We start from the raw sequence: 8,343 nt of genomic DNA, 5'->3' as shown, positions 1-8,343 counted from the left end.
TTATGCCGCAGGGCTCCGCCTTCTGGCAGGGAGTATGCGCAGCCATAAGCGACATTCCACTTGTACACATCATTCCCTACCCCCTGGTATGCCTCCTAGGGTACGTAAAACATGTCTCAGACGTTAGCTGTAAACTTACCGCGATGCTTCTGGTGCTTGCTAAGCGCAGGGTCTCCATCCACTGGGGGCATAACCCAGCGACCATGGTAAAAAAAACTGTTTGGATGATGCAGCTCACTGTCAGACTCTGCTGGGTGAATTTTAGGATTTGATACCGGCAGCCAGAAGACCCCCTGACATAGGGGCCCCTTTCACCTCTTACCTGCTGCGTTTAGCTATCCCCAGACGATCCACCAATGTGGACCCCCATCACCGACACGCAAAACACCAGAGACAATGCCTCAGATAGCCCCCCTCATCGAGCCTGCCTATTCGTGAATCTCTTAATGTGCCCTAAACACCACCTCTAAAAGCTGGATTATGTATTGTGCTTTTTAGGTCTGTCATTCTTTTCCACTGTGTAAACATTTTAGTGTAAATGTGACTGCATTAATGCTGCAATGACAACCTGTACCATATTGTGATCAGAACCTATCTTTGACTATTTATGGTAGAGTTAACTTGATTAAAGCGAACATTCATCCGAGGCTAACATTGCTATTTAACTGTATTCCCTTAGTATTATTTGGAAAAATAGCTAATTCATAAGATACAAGGTAACATCAATACCTTTGTATGTGCCACCAAAGGGACAAGGATATCTTGAAAGAAACTTAGAAGGGGGGGGGGGGTCTGCAGCTGTCAGACGTTCAGCTATACTGCATGGCATTCCAATTCAAGTCACCCAGGTTCCTTTTAAACACTCTTGAAGAGGAGGATGTGACAAACAAAGACTGGATGTTCAGGATATGTTAGGGGCCCATGGGAGTGAGAATGAATAACTCTACAAGTATTTTAAAAAGGTGCAGTTGAAGGTTTTAAAGTTGGAAGCAATCCTATAATTAAGGTTTCAGGAGAAGGGGTCAAAACTGTACTACTCTGCATTTGCACCTATTTGGGACTCATCCAGGACACCAGAATGTCTGAGGGATGGGTTGTGTCTTCCATTTAAGATAGCAAGTGTTGGAAACAAACAGTTTAAAAAAAAAAAGATAACGGGGTTTGGAAGATGGCGCAATGTGTTAGATGGTAACATATTCAAATAGTGGGATTACTTGAATGAGGAATCGGGTGCAAGCTGTCTAAATGTAAGTGTCTTCAATTACTATCTTGGCCAACAGCAAATTAATGTGAACTGCAAAACCCTTCTGACACTGAGTCAAGTTTTCATCTCAAGAAGATAAATAAGCAAGATGAGGAATCAATGATGTTGCTGCCTCACATAATCTGGGGCGGATGCTTGCTGAGCGACAGGTAGGAGAATTTATGGCAAGTATCTTTTGATATTTTCTAAGACATTGTGAATCCTACTGCACTTAAAAGGTACAATTTGTTTGTTTACTGTATACTGGCCATCTTGGACCCCTTATAAGCTCTCAAGGATAGCTGCCGTAAAGGAACCTTGGTGCAAGAAATGCAGAGCGGATGATTTTCATATGTTTGCAGTATTCTTTAAAGATGTTTTGTGATAATGTAAGTACTGAACTCTGTTATTGAGGTAAGTCCCTTACTCACTATATTCAGAGTGCTACAAGAAGAGGTGGTGGAAGTGAAGAATAAAAAGTGGCGAAAGCTTGTTTTCTACATAATACTGATAGATAGGCGTACAATCTGTAGGAACTAGATCAACCCCTCTCCACTGAATATACTGAATGGGTGGCACAGGTAAGTCAACATGTATGCTGGACTCATAATGTTTTGGTAAAAAGAAAATGGCTAACTTATGGTTCCCCGATTCAGTGGTTCTGCTCTAGACATGAATGGGTCCGATGATTCTAAAACCTTATAAGATCTGCCACCTTGGGTTGAGAAATACAAAAACAACAGTTGATGGACAGAATGCAGAACAATGTCATACATTCACCCCAGTACAGAGAGCTGGGCCTAAATCCATCGTTTTTTTGCTCACCATGCCATTCCAGTTTGAACCCAGCTATATGCAAATCAGTCTTGACCCTGTGCCACATGGGAGCAGTCCAGCCTGAACTGCCAAGCCAGGTCCGCCCTGGACTGAAAACAAGCATCCTAGGACCGGTTTCGGGGTGTCACCCCTTTTCAACCAGGATAGCTTGATTCCAGTGGCATGGAGAGCACGGGACCCACGTCTGGGCATACCCGTCCCACTCGGGGTGATAAATGCAAAAACAACAGTTGATGGAAAGAATGCAAAACAATGTCATACATTCACCCCAGTACAGAGATCTGGGCCTAAATCTATCGTTTTTTTGCTCACCATGCCATTCTAGTTTGAACCCAGCCATATGCAAATCAGTCTTGACCCTGTGCGTAGCACTTTTCACCCTATGTGGGATGGGTATGCCCAGACGTGGGTCCCTTGCTCACTGTGCCACTGGATTCAAGCTAGCATGGCTGAAGAAGGGTGACATACCCTGAAATCGGTCCCAGGATGCTTGTTTCTGGTCCAGGGAGGACCTGGTTTGGCAGTTTGGTCTGGACTGTGCCCATGAGGCACAGGATCAAGACTGATTTGCATATGGCTGGGTCTAAACTGGGGTGGCATGGTGAGCAAAAGAACGATGGATTTAACACAGTTCTCTTGACTGGGGATGAATGTATGATTCATTCAGCATTCCATCCATCATTTGTTTGCGTACCACCCTGGGTTGAGAAAAGCAGAGTAAGAAAGTCCAAAAACTCATTTGACAAAAGCGTGGGTCTAGGCGTTGGTACCGGTTAGGAAGTACAGATCGTTAACATGATAATGAGGACTATACCAGGAAAAAAATTGGTGTAGTGACATGAAGATACGGAAGGTGGCTGATGCTTTTAAATCTCTATGTGCACCAACCTCTTTAAAACTGGTTTTAGATGTGTAATAAAGAATTATATATTATCTACTGGCGGTCGCCAGTAGATAGTTATAGTTAGGATCGTGTTTCCATCGGTTTACGAATCCTCACGAAATTTTTAAAACTAATGGGGCGCTCCGCTCAGCTACTACCCTGAAAGTCTCGGGGTGATTCGTCAAGCTGGGGCCGAGAAAAAAGGGGGGTCCCAAAACGCGTTTTCCCCATGCATTTTTCCATAGGACCTTTAGTCGAAGGTACAGCCCGAACGGCTGAACAGAATTACTTGAAATTTGGCAGAGAGGTAGTCCTCAGGTCAGGGAAGTGCCTTTTGCAGGTCTGGTGTCAATCTGTTCAGTAGTTCCTGAGAAAATAACATTTAAAAGCATATAAATATCTATAAGCGCGTACCGTGCGCGCACCGTAACGTGCGCGAAATTCTGATTGGTTGTTACATGTCTGTAAACATTCGAATCGGTCGAAATCAGGAAGTGTCGGCCGCCATTTTGTCTGTCACACTGAAAAGGAAAGGTGGAGAACGTGAAAAGGGGGCAGGGTAGGGAGTTCCTGACCCCCTAGCGTTTGTCAGGGGGTCACAGTGGGACCCCGAAGGGCCAAAAAAAAGATTTTAATATTTTTAAAAAATTCGCGAGGTGCACGCACCGTGCGCGCATGGCAAAAAATGTTTTTAAAAAAAGATGTCAAAAAGAAGATTAAGTGTTTAGATATTAGGTGGCTCTAAAAAGAGCCGTTGTGTGTTTTTGGTACCTACAAGTAAGTACCGATGCAGAGTCTACAGTTCAAGAGGAAGACTCTGTTCCCTTCATCATTGAAATGTACACCGCCTCCTCTATAAATGCCTTGCATGTTGTAACGCAAGTTGTTGTGGTATATAGAACCCATACCATAGTCTCTGAGGAAAGCAGAAACAGACTTATTGACGTGCTTTCTTGCTTTGTCAATCTGCGGACAATGTTGGTTGGACCAGTTCCACTTTTGCCTTTGGCATATATTAGAATATACAAAGGCAGTTTGTGGAAAAAGTGACATCAATTGCACAAAGGTGTCCTTAATAAGCATTTCCAGACCTACCCCAGTTAAAGTGCCTAGGTCATTTCCACCACAGTGCACAATAATAAGGTTAGGCTGTGGGAGATGTAGAAAGGTTTTCACCAAAGGCATTAATTGGTGCCACTTTAACCCTCTTTGACCAATCCATTTAATGTCTACATTTGGCAAAGCAAGATCTTTCACAATACCTCTTTTTTCTGCAAACTTTTCACTCCAGAAGACATAGCTGTGACCTATAATCCACACTGTGAACATCTTCCAAGGAGATCTGGATGCACTCAGAAGGTGTCTTTCAGTAGAATGGCAATATGAAAAGAAAGATAGTTGTAAAATGGAGGCTTACATACTTTTTTTAAAATAAAAAGAAATCATTGGCTGTTTCAGACCATTCAACAGTAAAAACTAGGCTGTATGTTTAAATTTTTAAAAGCATGTTTTGTATTGGTTCAGAAAAATGTGTTCCCACAGAACATTAGTTTGGATTTGCTGTTAGGTTTGAAAAGTCAAGCACTCTTGCTCTTTGGATTTGAAACATCGTGTGCTGAACTTCTGACCTCTCTGCTCACACCAGTGTTCCATGACCTGTTGCTATGGTAGCAGGCAGAAGTCATGTTGGGGGAAGGGATCATTTGGAAAGGGTTGAAATTTGCAACCAATAGAAATGTGTGATTCCATTTGAAAAAATGTGGGAAACACTGTGATTTGAAGTTAACATGTATATGTGTGAAAAAAGAGAGGGAAACATTGCCATTTACTGGTTCTGCTGAGAGGTGTACAGTTCAGAGATTCTGGCTCTGATAATCTGCTGTGTGAGTGGCACATTTCTTTCTCAACTAACTACTTTTAAAAGGTGAGTTATGAATTAATTTGAGAGGGGATGTATGTGGTGTAGTTGGATATAAATAATAGAAATGTGATTCTTCTTTTAAAGTTTTCACCATAAGTTAAGGTGTACTGGTATCAGCCAGAAATACTGTTTTGTGCCTAGAATCACACCATGAGTCTGTCTGTACACAGGAATTCTTCTCAGAGATTTAATTCGTGTTGCTCTTGCTCTGTTAGCCTTGCACTCGCAGGAAAGGGACAGCTTGTTTTCAAGAACTGTGATGGTTAGCATTCAGCAGAAATCACTTTCTCACAAATGAGAGGCAAATGCTAACACATTTGAAATTAGCATGCTACATTTTCCTACCACTTTAAAAGTTGTGTTTTACATTTTATGTTAAGGAAGATATTTAAGTGCCTTGAACTTGAAAGATATTATGAAGTATGTCTAAACCATAAGTTAAGGTGTACTGGTATCACCCAGAAATACTGTTTTGTGCCTAGAATCACAACATGAGTCTGTCTGTACACAGGAATTCTTCTCAGAGATTTAATTCGTGTTGCTCTTGCTCTGTTAGCCTTGCACTCGCAGGAAAGGGGCAGATTGTTTTCAAGAACTGTGATGGTTAGCATTCGGCAGAAATCACTTTCTCACAAATGAGAGGCAAATGCTAACACATTTGAAATTAGCATGGTACATTTTCCTTCCACTTTTAAAGTTGTGTTTTACATTTTATGTAAAGGAAGATATTTAAGTGCCTTGAACTTGAAAGATATTATGGAGTATGTCTTCACCATAAGTTAAGGTGTACTGGTATCACCCAGGGAAACTGTTTTGTGCCTAGAATCACACCATGAGTCTGTGTGCACACAGGAATTCTTCTCAGAGATTTAATCCGTGTTGCTCTTGCTCTGTTAGACTTGCACTCGCAGGAAAGGGGCAGCTTGTTTTCTTGAACTGTGATGGTTAGCATTTAGCAGAAATCACTTTCTCACAAATGAGAGGCAAATGCTAACACATTTGAAATTAGCATGGTACATTTTCCTTCCACTTTTAAAGTTGTGTTTTACATTTTATGTTAAGGAAGATATTTAACTGCCTTGAACATGTCAGATATTATGGAGTATGTCTTCACCATAAGTTAAGGTGTACTGGTATCACCCAGGAATACTGTTTTGTGCCTAGAATCACATCATGAGTCTGTGTGCACACAGGAATTCTTCTCAGAGATTTAATCTGTGTTGTTCTTGCTCTGTTAGACTTGCACTCTCAGGAAAGGGGCAGCTTGTTTTCTGGAACTGTGATGGTTAGCATTTACCAGAAATCACTTTCTCACAAATGAGAGGCAAATGCTAACACATTTGAAATTAGCATGGTACATTTTCCTTCCACTTTTTAAATTGTGTTTTACATTTTATGTAAAGGAAGATATTTAAGTGCCTTGAACATGTCAGATATTATGGAGTATGTCTTCACCATAAGTTAATGTGTACTGGTATCACCCAGGGATACTGTTTTGTGCCTAGAATCACACCATGAGTCTGTGTGCACACAGGAATTCTTCTCAGAGATTTAATCCGTGTTGCTCTTGCTCTGTTAGACTTGCACTCGCAGGAAAGGGACAGCTTGTTTTCAAGAACTGTGATGGTTAGCATTCAGCAGAAATCACTTTCTCACAAATGAGAGGCAAATGCTAACACATTTGAAATTAGCATGGTACATTTTCCTTCCACTCCCGCAATGGGTGAGGTAGTTTTTACATGTTCAAAACTCCAATTAACCTTTACTACACATGTACTCTTACATACATGTCTGCAGTCTTCATGCAGTTGTGCAAGCGTCCATGCAGATCTGTGTTGCACCTGACAATACACGGTCTCCAGAAGCACGCTCTTAGCACACAGACAGGTGCTTCTCCTGCACTCTCATGCTTACTATTCAGCTCTGTGTGGTATTTCAGACAGCAGTGTGTAATGCTAACACATTCAACGTCACCAAGGCTCATTTCCTTTGCTCTACTCTAATCACTCACCCTGTAACACATGCTGATGGTCTCAAGTAGCTGTTAGGACATGTGCTCTTTTCTGCCTCTCTAAAATATAAGGAAAATGTGTCAGGCTGCCATAGTAATTATCACTTGCCCTTCCACAGTAGTAAATGTGCTTTGAAATTGCAAAACCAAAATCGTTTTTTGCCTAGAATCACACCATGAGTCTGTGTGCAAACAGGAACTGATGTTAGAGATTTAATACGTGTTGGTATTGTTCTGTCAGACTTGCAGTTGTAGGAAAGGGACAGGTCATATGATAGGATTTGAAAAGCTCAAACAAAACAAAAAAAAATCGTAATGTATTAAAATTACATAAAGGTATTTTTTTTTTAGTTTCTTTCAGGTATTGCTGAACAACAGTGAAATTAATTAAAGATGCCTATAAAGTCAAGAAAGAGAAAAGAACAGCAACAACATCTATATTTGAAGAAAACTGGACCAAAAAAAATAGTTGAAGAACATCATGTTGGAAAAAAGAAAAAGTCTTCTGGTAAGCAGACTAAGCAATTTTTTGTTAAATATCTTCAAACAAAGAAAAAATGTTAAAAATATATCCACTGCAAATAGTGTTTCAAGTACAAAACAACAACAGAGTCGACAGAAAATACTAAAATCCAATGTAGAATCAGAAGTAAGAAAGAGTGACTTAACACGAAAAATAGATTTTAAAAACATTTGTCAAAAAATGTTTCAGACAAGAGTGATGTGAAAAAATATAAGAAGAAAACCAAATTTTATAAAAAAAAGAAATATATTGAAACAATTGTTGCTAAGGCTTTGGAAATAAAACGAAAACTATTCATTTTAATTTTGAACAGGATGCGTAGATTAGAAAAATTAGTCAAAGCAATGAAGTCACAAAGCAAAAGGAAAAGAGTAGTGAAAAAAATTACTTTTGTAAAGTGTTCTTAGGAGAATGGAAGCATAGTTCAAGTACTGAACCATTTTTTAATGAAGAGAGTTATCTTCAAAGTAATAGTTTATTGCATGCAGTTGACACCAATGGTCGAGCTTATGAAGTTAAAGATGGTTGTGTAATGGAAAAGGAGAAAATGGTTCCAAGAAATGAGGAAGAAGTGTTAGCTGATGAGGTTATGGGGAGACGTCCTAAAGCCCCAGTGTACACTTGGAATTGTAGTAGTATTTGCACTGTGCAACAGGAATCTATTGATAAATTACGTGACTTCCTAAGAGAATATAGTAAAAAGAGTGTTAAACAGAAGATTAAGGTGCTTCAAAGACTAGACCCATGCAGAGTGAGAGAGAATACTGGTTTGCAAGGACATTCTCTTGCTTGTTTATCTAGGAAAGTTTGCCAAAGTGTTTTTCACCATTTTAGGATGCCGGCTGTTCATCATACTGAAATGAGAAAGTTTGTGAGGACATTGTATTTTGCTAAAAGTCCAGCACTAAAGTTAAATGAGTTGAAT

This window comes from Triturus cristatus, chromosome 3_1 (assembly GCF_964204655.1).
Source record: "Triturus cristatus chromosome 3_1, aTriCri1.1, whole genome shotgun sequence".
NCBI classification, from domain to species: domain Eukaryota; kingdom Metazoa; phylum Chordata; class Amphibia; order Caudata; family Salamandridae; genus Triturus; species Triturus cristatus.
The sequence above is the reverse complement of the archived record's forward strand: the minus strand, read 5'-3'. Positions refer to the sequence as shown.